Raw genomic sequence first — 16,624 nt, 5'->3', positions numbered from 1 at the left:
AAACCCACACATCTATGGACAGCTAATTTTTGACAAGAGAGCCAAAAACATACAATAGAGAAATGAAAGTCTCTTCAATAAATGGTATTGGGAAAACTGGACAGCCACATGGAAAAGAATGAAAGTAGACCATAATTTTACACCACATACAAAAATTAACTTAAAATGGATTAAAGGCTTGAAGGTAAGACCTAAAACCATAGAACTTCTGGAAGAAAACATAGACAGTGCACTCTTCGACATTAGTCTTAGCAGCAGATTTTCGAATACATGTCTGACCAGGCAAGGGAAGCAATAGAAAAAATAAACAAATGGGACTACATCAAACTAGAAAGCTTCTGCACAGCAAAGGAAACCATTAACAAAATGAAAAGACAACCTAATAATTGGGAGAAGATATTTGCAAACCATATATCTGATAAGGGATTAATATCCAAAATATATAAAGAACTCATACATCTCAACAACAAAAAAACTACCAACCCAATTAAAAAATGGGTAAAAGATCTGCACAGACATTTTTACAAAGAAGATATGCAGATAGCCAACAGACACATGAAAAGATGTTCAACATTACTAATTATTAGGGAAATGCAAATCAAAACTACAAGGAGATACCACCTCATGCCCGTCAGAATGGCTATAATTAATAAGATAAGAAATAACAAGTGTTGGAGAGGGATGTGGAGAAAAAAGAACTCTCATACACTGCTGATGGGAATGAAATCTGGTGTAGCCACTATGGAAAACAGTATGGAGATTCCTCAAAAAATTAAGAATAGAACTACCATACGATTCAGCTATTCCACTGCTGGGTATTTATCCAAATAACATGAAAACATGAATGTGTAAAGATATATGCACCCCTATGTTCACGGTGGCGTTATTCACAATAGCCAAAACTTGGAAACAAGCTAAGTGCCCATCAAGGGATGAATGGATAAAGAAGATGTGGTATATATACACAATGGAATACTACTCAGCCATAAAAAAGATGACATCTTGCCATTTGTGACAACATGAATGTACTTTGAGAGTATTATGCTAAGCAAAATAAGTCAGAGGGAGAGAGTCAAATACTGTATGATCTCACTCATAAAGAGAAGACAAAAACAACAACAACAACAACAACAAACAACACACAGATACAGAGATTAGATTGCTGGTTACCAGAGGGGAAGGAGGGAGGGAAGAGGAAGAAAGGAGTAATTAAGCACATGCTTATGGTGACGGATGGTAATTAATCTTTGGGTGATGAACATGATGTAATCTACATAGGATTGAAATATAAGGATGTACTCCTGAAATTTATATACTGTTATAAACCAATATTACCTCAATAAAAAAAAAGAAAGAAAAAATATTCTTGTTTTCTTATTAGTGCCTAATTAATTTAAATAGCATAAGCAAATGACTTTACATTAATTATGGCTAATAATACACTGATTTTTGTGTGTTTTAATTTATGAATTTCTTTTTTGAGGAAGATTGGCCCTGCACTAACATCTGTTGCCAATCTTCCTCTTTTACTTTTTTCTCCCCAAAGCCCAGTACACAGTTACATATCATTGTTGTAGAGTTGTAGCTCTTCTATGTGAGTTGCCACCTCAGCATGGCTTGATGACCAGTGAGTATGCCTGCTCCCAGGATCCGAACTGGTGAACCCTGGGCTGCAGAGGCAGAGCTTGTGAACTTAACCACTATGCCACTGGGCTGGCACCTATGATATTTCTTAAGTAAACAATAAGAGAGAAAGAATATAGCATTCATTTTTACTCTTTTCTTCAAAAATCCAATTTTTCTTTGAAAAGTTAGTTTTTCTCATTAAGTTCTTATTTCCTCAAATAAGTCCTCAAATCTGTAAATAAATTGTTGGTACTAGTGAATGGCTGGCAAATGGCTTGAGCTGTGTAGTATATAATAAGACATTGCCCATTTTATGGTTTTATTCTACAGAGAAATATTTATAAGAAGGTATATAATGATTCTCCATTTTAGATCATTTTCTCCATATGAATGCAGAGTTCTATTCGAAATAGAAACTGTGTTTGTATCTATGTCTGTAAGTGTGGTATGTTGAGGAGGCCAGCCATAACAAGAAATCAGAGAGCTGGTTATAAATCATTTATGAAAATTCCATCAATCAGAAGAGGTAATTTTTCCGCCAGTGGGGATTTCTAATTTTTCCACAAGTGGCTCACTTATAATAAAGACTAAATAAACAAACATTCTGAATAGATACATGAATTATTAAATACATTTTCAAAAAGAAAAATGAATAAGGGATGCTAATATGCTTATAAATCACCATAGTCCCCCTGGTACCATACATAAGTAATAACATAGATCAGGGGGCATTGTGCATCTACAAAATTGGAATCATAACTAGTAATTTTTCTGTGAATTTTCCAAGACTCTGAAAATGAAAATAATTAAGCAATCCAAAGAATTCTAGAATCTAAGAGGCTATGAATAATAGATTTTAAGGACAGATGAATAAGAAAGTTACAAAGAAAGGGAAACATAGCATAAAATGAGTCCAAAGGAATTGAGGCTGCACTCATTCATCTAACAGGGCCCAAACTAGCCCAATATTATTTATTTAGCATTCTTTTAACTGTATCACAATTTAAACCCTATTTTTTAAAACTTAATAATTACCTCTCAAAATGTTTAAAAGGTTACAGTAATACTACCTCCTCTAACAGATAAGCCCTGAAACTCAATGACTTAACACAAGAGCATTTTCACTCCCTCACAGGCAGTCCAAGGCTGCTGGGGTGCGGGGTATGGCGAAGGCCTCTGCTCCGCACAGTCATTTAGGGATCCAAGCTGATGAAGGCTCGGTTAACTTCAGTGTATTCACTACCTCCCCAGTCACTCTGTAAACTGCTGTAAGAATAAGAGAGAGAAAGAGCGTAGGGTCATCTGGGCTAAGACTAAAAGGAGTATTTATCACTTCCACCCATATTTAATTGGCCAAAGCTCAATCACACCATCACACCTAACTGCAAGAGAAAGTAGGAAATGTAATCTAGCAGTGTGCTCACAAGGAAAGAGAAATGAGTTTGGTAAATAGCTACCCAGTATCTGCCACACGTGTATGGGAAGAATTTTAAAAAGCAAAAACAAAAGTTGTTAGGCATTTTTAATGCAGTAATCTCTTACTTCTCAAACTTCAGCGGACATACAAATCTTTTGGATATCCTGATAAATGCAGATTACGGTTTAGTGGGTCTGAAGAGGGGCCTGAGAGTCTGATTTCTAATAGATTTCCAGGTGATGCTGATGCTGCTGGTACACAGATGTCAGGAGCAAAACAACAGTCAACCTGGTCATTATGTGAAAACAAATCGCAAATTAACAAACGAAAACAACAGACTCAATGAGATGAAGTTTAAGACCTATAGCCATCTTATTGTTTTTCTTGGAATATGTATTCCCTCTCTGTGCACTGATTCTGCTAAGTAAAGTGACTTTAATAATACATAGTTCCTCGAAAGCTTCAGAAATTTGGAGATTTATGAGATAATATCTGCAAAATGCTGTGACCTCCTTGGGGAAGAGGTATTAGAAATCTACTAGGTATTACATTGTTATTAGCTTGTCATTGGCTGGAAGGAAAGAATGTCCTATTGGGGAAAAAGGGTTGCATGTTCCCTAAGTCTCTAAAAACCTGTGCAAAGAAGAGGAACCCTTTCCCTTGCATGGACCATTTTTGCCATTACTGTTTCCATTATTCCATTTTGACATTTTCTACCGAGGCATGCAGCAATCCGACCATAGTAGACATACAATCAGCTAGAAATGTGATGACTCTTTTGGCTTCATAACACTTCTACTAGTAGAATGGAACTTAAAAATTAAATATATATATATGTATATCGTGTATATATATGTATATGTGTATGCGTATATATATGTACATACAGGCGCACACCCACATCCACCACTTGCTATAGCAGCACAGGTGTTATGTGAGCAATGGGATTTAAGTATTCACAAAACCCCGGAAGATCACAGATCCTGCAAACTTTGTGAAGATTTTCCCTGTTAGCTACATTTGTTCTTTGTCTTGCTGTACCTTGGAACAAATAAATATCCCTTTTCATCTACTCTCTGTAGCTGAAACCGTGAACATAAGCTTGTCAAGAGTGGTTGATTCTTTGATTTATTCATTCATTCATTCGTTTATACTGATTTTTACCACCCACCCCCCCAACCTCACAGAAAGACTCAGAATTAGCCAGAGAAAGAATTAAGGGGAAAGAAAAGGACACAATGGGAAAACTGCACGTTTCTTTTATCTGTCCAGTTTACAGCCCACTTTCCCATTTAAGTTGAGAGGTCGTTCTCAGAACTCAAGAATACAAATCAAAAATTGCAATTGTTGTATCTTATGGAAAAAAAAACAGAATAAAATATAGGTAAAAGTCAAAAGGCTTAAAGTATATTCTTATCGTCCCTCCTTGTTAATCTTTTCTAATGAGTTAAAATGAGTGCTAAAGTGGGAGAAATGTCAAATGTGGGATTTTGAATATCATCGATCATCTAGTACTTTTTGTCCTGAAAACTTAGGGAGTAGCTATTTTAAGGTACAAATATTATGCAACATTGTCAGCATATAGCATTCATTTAAATATATAATTTTTGTATTTTGAGTGAATAGCAGGTTTTATTGGTAACATTACCTGAATTATTCAAGCAAATGGAAATTTTCTCCTGAATATATACAATATTGCCTCCATCACTTGGGAGCTAGACACTTGACCACAGTTTATTACCATAATAACACTAATAATACAGTATGTTACAGTAAATCTGGTTTTAACTATAACACAACTCTGAGAGGTGGACTAGATCTGATTATATTGTTCCAAATTCATTGATGAGAAATGAAGATCATTTAAATGAAGTCCTTCAATATCACTTATAGTACTGTTGAAAGAGATAACTAACTAGGTTTCCTGATTCCAAGTGCAAAATTACTTTAAAATTAGACTGATTAGATCAAATTAGATTTAACTTCCAATTCTCTTTTGTTAATTAGGTGAGTGTTTTTTAATTATATAAAGTAATATAGGTTCAGGATTTTAAAACAGTCAGAGTACAGGAAGGTAATTGGTAAAAAGTTAAAATTTCTCTTGTCCAAATTTCCCTACCAACCAAAATTTTATTCTATTCCCCAGAGGTATATGTTATTAACAATTTTTTTGTGTATACCTCCAGGAATTTTCTGTGTGTATGCGGCATATATATGTGGTAAATATCCTCAATTAGCTTTCTAACTATAAACTCAGTGTACACATAATATGAATTGTATAGGTTATATCATTTAGTATGTCATTTTAATGACTAAAATCCTGCTAGTTATTTTGAATTGAAGAAGACCTTTTATTTGGATTATTTCAAAAAGTTTAATTTTAGAATTTTCACTACTATAAGAAAGCTACATTATTATAGTTATTATTATATCATACATACAAGCACACATATACATAGTCCCTTGTCTATGTAGGAACACTTCTCATTTCGGCTTCTTAAAATCATAAAAACCATTGAGGTAGGTGAATTCCCTTAATCACTCTTCTCTCTTGTTATGCCTTGTTGCTGAAAGGTAGCAGTAGCTGGGGTTGTTGTCCAAATTACACCAGTAGCTATATGTGGTGCTGTTTAGAGTGCAGTCACAATGAATTCAAATCCCATCCAAATACATCCTAAAAATGTTGGTTTGACCCTAATTAGTTGGTGCATGTCCATAAGCCACCCAGCAAGGCTGTAGGGGTTGCAGAGTCCTATTATTCCTTCTTAGTAAGCTTTTTCCCTACCTTCTCAGCAGACAGATGATTCTCTTATCAGAAGGAGCAGATGGCAGCGTGAGTCTGTTTGAAATTGCAGACATGCACTTGGAGAACAGTTCCTAGAATTTTTTTGTTAAAGTGTATTACATAGGAGGACAATGGTGTTAGAAGCCTAGGGAAAAACTTCTGAATTTTGGTTCAGAAATGTTTCCTGGATTTTGCTTTAATAGTTATGCAGTGTTGGGATTGAAAATGAGACGGTTTATTCACCCTTGATATTCTGAGATGTGGAACACTGATAAGTCTTGAAGATTTAAGAATTCCTGAACTTGAAACTAGTAGCCCCAGAATAATGTTAATGAAGTCTCTCAACAGTTTACAAGTGCTTTCATATTTAGGATCTCATTTAATCCTTGGGGCAAATCAATTATTTTAAGTCCTCTTTTATAGGTAGAGAAATTGAGGATCAAAGAGGTAAAGTGCTTTATTCTAGGACACTCAGCTAACAAACAGCAAATCCACAAATTAAGTGTACTGACCAAGATGTGCATAATAAGTGAAGTTCAGGATGTGGGTGGGTAATTATTATGTTTCCATCTTTGTGGAAGATGCTTTATATACCTAATGTCTTATTTGTCACAAAATTGCTACACAGAAGGAATTATCATCTCCATTGCACATATGAGGTTACTATGCATAACTTGTCCAAAGCTGTCCTTCTAGTGAGGGGTAGACATGTTTCAAGCCTACGTCTGGTTAACTCCAACTTTCATGCTCTTCCTACAATAAAAAACAAAAATAACAAGTTAAAATGGACTTCAGACTTACCTAGTAAGGATATGGTACCTGCCAAGGCTGATGGAATTAATAGTTTGGTCTTTTAGTTTTCTGCAAAGAATAGTAGGTGAACTATGATAAATACTATTATTATACGACAGCAGAGTATGGGCTGTTGTTGCAGCCAAAATGTGAATAGATATATGTACTTTTGTTTTTGATGTTTTAGATGACATATGTACAACAACCCTTTGTGATTTACTGTTCACTGGGATCTTTCTCTGTATACAACTCTGAATTATAAGAGCACCAAGAACTTTAACACCTAGCACCTTATCCTGAATCAAAATACTTAAATATAGCTTCATTACAAGTTAGAGTAATTGTACTTGCCTCAGAAGAGTTGTAGAATTATGAATCATGGCCCCCAAAGATGTCCATGTTCTAATCCCCAGGACCCATGAATGTTAGGATGCATGGCAAAGGTGAATTAAGGCAGAAGATGGAATAAAATTTGCTAATTAGCTGACCTTAAAATAGAGAGATTATCTCAGATTATCCACATGAGCCCAATGTAGTCATCAGGTGCTTAAAAAATGGAAGATGGCTGCAGAAGAAGAGACTCAAAGGGAAATAGACTACAGAAGAATGATCTGAGAGATGATGGCTTTGAAGATGGAGGAAGGCACCACAAGCCAAGACTTGTGGGTAGTCTCTAGAAGCTAGAAAGGGCAGGGACATGGATTCTCTCCTAGAGCTTCCAGAAGGAACACAGCTCTGACAATGTCTTGATTTTAGCCCAGTGAGACTCAAGTCAGACTTCTATAGAACCGTAGATAATAAATGTATGTTGTTTAAGCGCTAATTTTGTGGTAATTTGTTACAACAGCAGTAAGAAACTAATACAAGAATATTGTGGATGTTAAATGAGATTAGATAGATAAATAGGTACAAAAATAGACAACCTGGCATATAGTAGGGATTTAAAACATAATAATTATCATTTTAACCATATTTTATTTTCTTTGGCTACTAAAATGTTTTTAATCAGTTGTATTTTGGGTGGTATCCTGCACCTGATTTTGTGTGTCTCATAAAGTAGCCCCAAACTGTTATATATAAACTCACATAGAGTTTTTGTTTGTATGCACATGTATTTTGTACAAGGAGACATGTACAAAGTTCATAGGTTTGAAAGCAAATCTGTCCATCTATTCCTTTTTTGTTTTATGTAACTGTACATTAGGAAAACCTAGTTAATTTTTTAAATATTAAAGGGAAGAAAGACAAAATAAAACAAAATGAAAACACAAAGTAAAGTAAACAGTATTACCAGGGATATGCAGAGAAACAACTGTTTTTATTTAACATTCTAGAAATCCCACTAGGAGTAGTTCTATTACTGTTTGTTCTATTAGCATTATTTGCCATTTTATTTATTCATATTTCATTAATTTTGCTAGGAATTGAGTTGTTTTTTTTTGTTTGTTTGTTTGTTTTTTGCTGAAGAAGATTCTCCCTGAGCTAACATCTGTGCCAATCTTCCTCTATTTTGTATGTGGGTTGCCGCCACAGCATGACTGACAAGTGGTGTAGGTCTGTGCCCAGGATCTGAAGCTGTGAATCTGGACAGTCAAAGCTGAGTGCACCAAACTTAACCACTATGCCATGGGGCTGGCCCCCAGGAATGGATTTTCAATTGAGGAAGTTTTCTCCCAGGGAGTTAAAGATAGAAGCTTAAATAGCAAAGATGTTGTGTGATTAATACCAGTTTTGCAGGTTGGTATCACAAAATCTGCTTTTAATGTTCCTTTGTTCCTCATGATTTATAAATCAAAAGTAAAAATTATCACCCAACTAGTATGTGCCAGGATTAATTTAGGTGCTGTGGATATAACAATAAACAACAGAGGCAAAAATTCTCATCCTTCTAGTGGAGAAGACAGACAATAAGATAAGTAAGGCAAAAGTTTACTTGTCTTAAGGCAACATGGAATTGAATGCATTTAAAATCCTCATGGTTAATTTTATAGAATTGAAGAGCTTGAGATTTAGTCATCGCTAGAGGGAAACAGTGGCTTACTTTTCTGGCATTATGTAGAAATAAAGAATTTCATATATGTGAAACTTCTCTCTGTAAATGTCATTATTTGTTTCTATGTTCTACAATTTGAAATTTTTGAGGTAAAGTTTTAAATGATATCATTATTATTGTGGACTTTGGAACAGAGTACAATAAGCATAATTTGACATTTGATGATTACTTGAGTCTATTTTTATTACCAAGATGAACTTGGAAGATATTTAGCTGTACATGGCTGCTTAGTTTTACACAAATGGCCCCAGATAGTTAAGACTTTTTAACTCACGTCTACCAAAAATCTGTTTTTCTCTTTCTTTCTTTGTAATTTTATGGAACCTAATCAGTATACCTGATTTTTGCAGTCACTTTGCTGCTATATTTTAGCTAACTTATTTCTAACCTTGGATTTGAGATAACAACGTCTAGTAAATTTTGGTTTAAAATAGAGATGTAGGCTTTAAGTAAAAAGTTTCCAAAAAGTGCTTTCCAAAGAATAAAGACAACCATCCATGAAGCTTGGTTCAAAGGTGTTTGTGTTATTAGAGAATTTGGTGGCTTCCTCCTGGGGTCCTGGTTTTATTTACTATTGCTGAGGTTGCCATGGAAGTGAGGTGGTCATGCAAGGGCGAACTCAGATTGATTCTTAAGACCCAGCTCTACTTCAACATAGTGTCCAGACAGAAAACTTGCATGAATTCTGTTCAAGTCGGTATATTGCAGAAGGTGAATCTCAGTACCTCTAGATCCAAAATCTGACATGTAATCTTATTAAAGAAACTTCTTAATCTAGTTTCCAGGACTGCCACGCTCTCCTTCCTCAATTTTCATGGCTGAAGGGTTTTCCAGTCAGAATCTACTCTAGGCCATATGAATAAATAAACTCTCTTTTATTTAAACACATCCTGGTGTGAACTTCCAAGGAAGCCTACTTATCTAATTCTTACTTTTACCCTTTTCAAAGTTTGCAAGTCCCCACCATAATTCTCACTCTTTGGAAGGTAAGATTTTCCTTCATAAAATTCTAGAAATACTATTATAAACAAATATAGTAAACAATAGAAAAAATAGTTTGAGACCAACAAATAATAATAAAAGTAGCAGTATGATTTTAAGGAAATGACAAAGAATTGGCAACGAGATATCTTATATTTTAGTGAATATGGTTTTAGCTTACAACCATAGAATGCAGGAGCTAAAGGCATTCTCTGATTTTATACATGATGCCCAGGGATATGAAATTGAATGAATTCCCTAAAGTAATGTATTAGGGAGGGGAAGAACTAGTATGTGAACTTGGAACTTCGGATCCTTGCCCAAACTGTTTTTTGTACCATGCCGTGGTATATTGCTCTTTTGCTGAACGATTTTAATAATAGCAATAGTTGCAATATTTTTAGGTTTCTTTGAATCCTCGTATCAATTACATAATGGTGGGTACATGTAATTCAATTTAAGAGTTTAGGAGGCTGAAGCTAAGTGAGGTTTACTGAAGCACAAAACAGCGATGCTGGGCATACCAGCCAGATTTTTATTATTTCAAAAACTTTAAGATGCTAAAAATAACAACCACCCTATTTATGTTATGTAAGAATCTGAAGATAGAATATGTGATAAAAGTCTTTGAAAGATGGAGAATATCCTTGTGAGATTTTATTATTTTAACTGTTTTAAGAGAAGAGACTGAACTACGGACGGGATTTGGGTGGGGGGATCTTCTATCTGAGCCTGAGTCAACTCTGCTGAACTTCTAGTTACTTAGCATGAAATCAGTAACCATGCTCACCCAGCCACCTGATCAAATTGTTTCCGATTAATGCAGAGACTTGCTTTTGGCCATGCAAACAATCTGACATACCCAGGACCCAATTAATTTAACTGCTGAATTCATGCACTACACTTTTGCTCTCTAGCCATCCCCAACTTTACTGATTAGTTTCCTCTATGTTTACATAAGTTCTGTTTCAGATCATTGGTTTTTGGAATTTAATGGATCTGGATAGCTAAAAATATCTTTTCATCTGACCTTTATTCTTATTTGTTGAATAGAATTTAATGTGGAAACATGGAATAATGCCTCGTTGTATATGTAGAAAAGATAAGAATCTTTAATTAGTATTTATTATAAGAAACCAAAATGCCCTGAACACTGTGTTCACTGATAAGGGTGAACCACCTTTCTCCTTGATTCCGTTTCTTTTTGGAGTGACTTCCCTTAGCCATTGGGTACCTCTGTCTTTTTTCCTCACTTCTCACACCTTTCTGTGGTATATTTGGATAAAATGTCTGCATATGTTTCTTTTAGCTCTTTCCTCCTTCCTTTTGGGAATAATTACCTGCAGAGAAGGTGTGTCCTGGCCTACTCCCCATTTTGTGGGAGGCTTAGTGGGGCAGGATATGTTCCTGTACCATATTCTGTTGGGTAAATCTGTGTAATTCATGCAAATGTATAACAAGCCTTCTGACCAAAGATTCAAAGCTGTGTCTCCAATCAAATTTAATAGTAGTATAAATGATATCATGATCTTCAACTTTGACTCAATGTGTCTCCTCTCTCTCTCTTTCTCTCATCTCTCTTTCCCTGTCTCTCTCTCCCTGCCTCTCTCTCTCCCTGTCTCTCTCTCTCTCTCTCTCAATTCTGAACCTGGAAAGAGAATAAGGATGATATTTATTAACTTTCTACAAGAGTAATAATACCCAGAATATCTAATAACCAGTATAGTACCTCTATTAGTTGGAAAAGAAGCTGAGAAAAGGGGTTAGGATATACCTGACCAGTATTTCTTGGCTGAATATAAGACCTGATACCCTAAAATGACAACAGACACTTGGGAATTTCCTATAAACATAAGAGAATCTATTCATTCATTTAAACGTACGAAGCCTTCATTTCATAAGAGTATTAACATCTCATTTTAATCAATATCTTTGAGTTATAACTAGACATTTTTGCTAATTACATTATGCTATGTTTATAAATGGTATCCATCCATCTGTCAACTTTATCGTGTTAATCCATTCAATAACCATCTATTGAGCACCCACTATGTGCCAGATAGTACTAAGCTAGACATTAGGGACACAAAATGCACAAATTAGGGTCCATGTCCTCAGAAAATATATGGTAAAATGAGTTCAAGTGGCTGGATCTTGATTTTTATTAAGGTCATTTGAATTTTCCTCATAAATTCTCTTATAACAATCAAAACATATTTTCTAAACAAGAATACATGAATAAATTCAGAAACTTCATTTTAGAATTGATATGACCTTAAAGAGTAATGCTTCTGTGTCAGAACTTAATATTTGCATTATTACAGAAAATTTGATTTATTATTTCTATTGGGACAAAGCAAGTCTATTCCTTTCCAAATTTCATCCATACTGTATAGTTTTAAAATTTCTTGACACAGAGATGCTCATAATATTTCATAACTCTGGTCTCTTTGTTATATCTTTAATTTCTGGCCCTACTCCCTCTGGTTTTTTGTTTGTTTGTTTTATTGGTTGTTTGCTTTTTAGTGATCAATTTTTTCATTCTTTTGTCTAGATTATGTATCTTCGCAAAGAATTAGCTTTTTTTTTTGATAATCTAGTTTTTTTGTCTTTTCTATTCATTCCTGCCCATTTTTAATCATTTCTTTCTGCCTTTCTTAGATTTACTTTCTTACTTTTCACCATTCTTGCTCATTTATTTTCAATCTTTCTTATTTCCTTATAGATAAACATACAAATCCCCTCCATGTATTACCTTAACTATATTCCCCAAACTTTAACATTTAGTGTTTTCATTGTCATTAAGTGCTAAATTCTCTGTAATTTCCTTAGGAAATGCTCTTTAGCTAAAGGTTATGTAGGGTTATTTCTTATTTTCAGATACAACACTTTACAAAATTAATTTTTACCATTGATTTCTAATTGTATTGCACTTTTGCTAGAGACCATAAGTCGTCTGCACTCTGTGACCTCGTTGAAACTTTCTATCTTGGCCTAGTACATAGTCCATTTTTGTGAATGTTCCATGTAGGCTCAAAAAGTATGTGCACTCTATGTTTTTTGTGTGATAAATTGTTATATATATATATATACGTATATGTATATATACGTATATATATATATAAATTCGAACTTATAAATTGTGATTTTTTACCTTTCCGATAATTTTCTTAGTTTTGATTGCATGATCTACCCACTTCTTAAATAGCATATTAAAATGTCTAATTATAGTCGTTGAGTTTTCCATTTCTTCCAAATATTTATAAGTTATTGTTTTAATATGTAAAGCTATATTGTAAATGTATATATTTGCTTGTATGAAAAATCCTCTTGATCATTTGTTCTTTTTTCAGTGTACATTATTTCTCTAATACCTTATGATTTCTTTGCCTTATATTCTATTTTGCCTAATATTGAAATTGCTACCTTAATGATTATTAGGTTAGTATTTATCTTTATAGTTTTTCAGCTTTTCTTCTCAAATATTCTCTATTTTTTCTTTTAAATAGTCATCTTGGGGTCACATATTGCTGAATCTTCTTTCATATCCAGTTTATGTGTCACTTTTCTCAGTGTGTTTAATTTACTTACATTTGTAGTTATTACTTGAAAAAGGACTTATGCCTATTATCATGTTTTTTAATTAATAAAGTTTATTACTATAAATATATATTTAATACAATTATATTGTTTTTCCTTCTTTGTCAAAGATCAATTGACAATACTTTTGTGGGTCTATCTTCAGGCTCTCTATTCTGTCCTATTGGTCTGTTTGTCTATTCTTTCAGCAATATCTCAATGTCTTAATTACTATTGTATTTTGATATGTCTTGAAATCAGATAATTCACCCAATCCTCTGACTTTTTTTCTCTACTTAAATACTGAGTTGTCTACGCTGAGTCTTTTGTCTCTCCATATAAAAGTTAGAATCATTTTGTCAGTATCCACTAGATAACTTGCATGCGTTTTGATTGTGATTGCATTGAATCTATAGATCAAGTTGGGAAGAACTGACATCTTGCCAATATTGAATATTCCTATCCATAAACATGGAATATCTCTTCATTTATTTAGTTCTTCTTTGACATCTTTCATCAGTTTTGTAGTTTTCCTCATATAAATCCTGTACATATTTTTTTAGAGTTATATCTAAGTATTTCAGTTTTGGAGATGCTAATGTAAATGATAATGTGTTTTTAATTTCAAATTCCACTTATTTATTGCCGGTATATTGGAAAGTAATTGACTTTTTTACATGAACTTTGTATCCTGCAACCTTGCTACAATTATTTATTTGTTCTGGGAGTTTTTTGTTGATTCTTTCAGATTTTGTACATAGATGATCATGTCATCTGTGAACAAAAACAATTTTATTTCTTCCTTCCTAATCTGTATACCTTTTATTTCCTTTCCCTGTCTTATTGCATTAGCTAGAACTTCTAGTATGATGTTGAAAAGGACTGGTGAGAGGGCATAACCTTGCCTTATACTTGATCTTAGTGGGAAAGCTTCAAGTTTCTCACCATTAAGTATGATGCTAGCTGTAAGTTTTTTATAGATGTTTTTTATCAAATTGAGGAAGCTCCCTTCTATTCCTAGTTTACTGAGTTTTTATCATGCATGGGTGTTGGATTCTGTCAAATGCTTTTCTGCAACTATTGACATGATCATGTGATTTTTTTTTCTTTAGCTTGTTGATGCGATTTTTGAATGTTGAACCAGCCTTACATACCTGGGATAAATCCCATTTGGTAATGGTATATAGTTCTTTTATACATTGTTGGATTCAATTTGCTAATATTTTGTTGAGGATTTTTCATCCATGTTCACGAGCAACACTGATCTGTAGTTTTCTTTCCGTATAATGTCTTTGGTGTTGGTACCAGGGTAATGCTGGCCTCATAGAATGAGTTCAGAAGTAGTCCCTCTGCTTCTATTATTTGGAAGAAATTGCAGAGAACTGGTGTAGTTTCTTCCCTAAATATTTGATAGAATTTACCAGAGAATTAACCTGGGCCTAGTAATTTTTGTTTTTGAAGGTTATTAGCTATTAATTCAATTTCTTTGATAGATGTAAGCCTATTCAGATTGTCTATTTTCTAATGTGTGAGTTTTGGCAGATTGTGTCTTTCAAGGAATTGGTTCATCTGTTCATTCATTTGTTCTTGGTTATCAAGTTTGTGGACATAGAGTTGTTCATAATATTCCTTTATTATTCTTTTAATGTCCATGGAATCTGTAATGATGTCCCTACTTTAATTTCTGACATTAGTAATTTGTGTCTTCTCTCTTTTTTTCTCACTTAGTCTGGCTAGAGCCTTATCAAATTTATTGATGTTTTCAAAGAACAAACTCTGACAATGTTGGTTTTCTCTATTGATTTTTTGTTTTCAAGTTTATTGAATTTGCTTATTTTAGATTTAATTTGCCCTTCTTTTTTTAGTTTCCTAAGGTTGAAGCTTAAATTATTGATTTTAGATATATATGCATTCAATGCTATAAATTGCCTTCTATGCACTGCTTTTGCTACTTCCCACAAGTTTTGATAAGTTGTATTTTCATTTTCATACAGTTCAAAATATTTTAAAATATCTCTTGAGTTTCTTTTTTGACCCATGTGCTATTTAGAAGTGTAATGTTTAATCTCCAAGTATTTGGGGATTTTCCAGCTGTCTGTCTGTGAAGGAGAGGCATTCTTTAGTCCTATGATTAAGTCTCAGACTTTTTGTGAGGCTGTGCCCCTGGACCGTGAACTTCACCAATGCTTCTCAGTTTACTGCTTTCTCTTCTTAGATGAGATAGGATGGCCAGAGTGGGCTGGAATTGAGTATTTTCCTTACCCTAGGTAGGTTGGGCCCTGATAAAACCACAGCAGTTATAGGCTCTGGTAAAATAGTTTCTTCTGAAGACAAACTTCGTTAAGAAGACAGAACGCCCTGGAATATTTCAAAACATTTAATTTTCCCATCACTCTGCTGGAAGTATGAGAGGATTTTTCTCTGATATTCAGATATAAGAGAGAACAGAATAGACCCACCCCTGAAATTTTTGATGATTACAGACTAGTGGGTATTGTCATGAATAAAATATTCAGCACAGAAACCTAACTACTTGAAAAATATTTTTATTTTATAAGTATGATAAATTATTTCCTTATCTTACCTGAAATTTTTGGAAAAATACCAAGTACTTCCTCTCACTTCAGTATCACAGTATCTGTAAATATTTCTTTCTTTTGAATACATATAATAATAAGTCAGTTTTCTATGGTTTTTATAGTTTACAATTCACTTTTATGTTTGGTTTCTCATTTAATTTCAACGTTTTGATATTTAAGTCATTATCCATTATTTACAAATGAAGAAATAATAGCAAAAGAACATTTAGACACTTGCTTAAGGTCACTCAGATAAGATATATTCTTCTCTCTAAAGCACGATCCATTAAAGTAGAATCTGTATCTATTTTTGTCTTCCACTGAAGTGGTGCCTGAAACAGTGCCTGGCATGGTCAAGGTGATGGATGTGTATTTGTTGGATGAAGAAAGGCTAATAAATCCAAAGCTTTTTCTGGTACAAAATGATGAGGAAGGGAAATACTTAGTACCTGATATAAATTTTTTTCCTAGAAGCCAGGCATTTATTTTCTTATTTAGCATGTATTTTCTTACTTAACACTTTAAATAAAGTCTTTATTTAAAGGATAACTCCTTTTACATTTACATTACAAATAAAAAACTGAGTTCAGGGGGCCGGGCCGGTGGCGTAGTGGTTAAGTTCGCACACTCTACTTCGGCAGCCCAGGGTTCACAGGTTCAGATCCCGGGCGTGGACCTACACAACACTCATCAAGCCATGCTGTGGCAGTTGTCCCACATATTAAAAAGGGGAAGATTGGCAACAGATGTTAGCTCAGGGCTAATCTTCCTGACAAATACAAAAAACAAACCACTGAGTTCAGCAAGACCAA

At 34.0% G+C, this 16,624-nt stretch overlaps 1 pseudogene; it reads left to right on the top strand.

The window, feature by feature from the left end:
• The first annotated feature begins 2,789 nt into the window (after positions 1–2,789).
• Positions 2,790–16,624, top strand: part of LOC131415136 (rho GTPase-activating protein 42-like) — a 31,217-nt pseudogene continuing 17,382 nt past the window's right edge.

Source organism: Diceros bicornis, chromosome 16, assembly GCF_020826845.1.
Source record: "Diceros bicornis minor isolate mBicDic1 chromosome 16, mDicBic1.mat.cur, whole genome shotgun sequence".
Taxonomy (NCBI): domain Eukaryota; kingdom Metazoa; phylum Chordata; class Mammalia; order Perissodactyla; family Rhinocerotidae; genus Diceros; species Diceros bicornis.
Note: the sequence above shows the minus strand (reverse complement) of the source record. Positions and strands in the feature narration are given on the sequence as shown.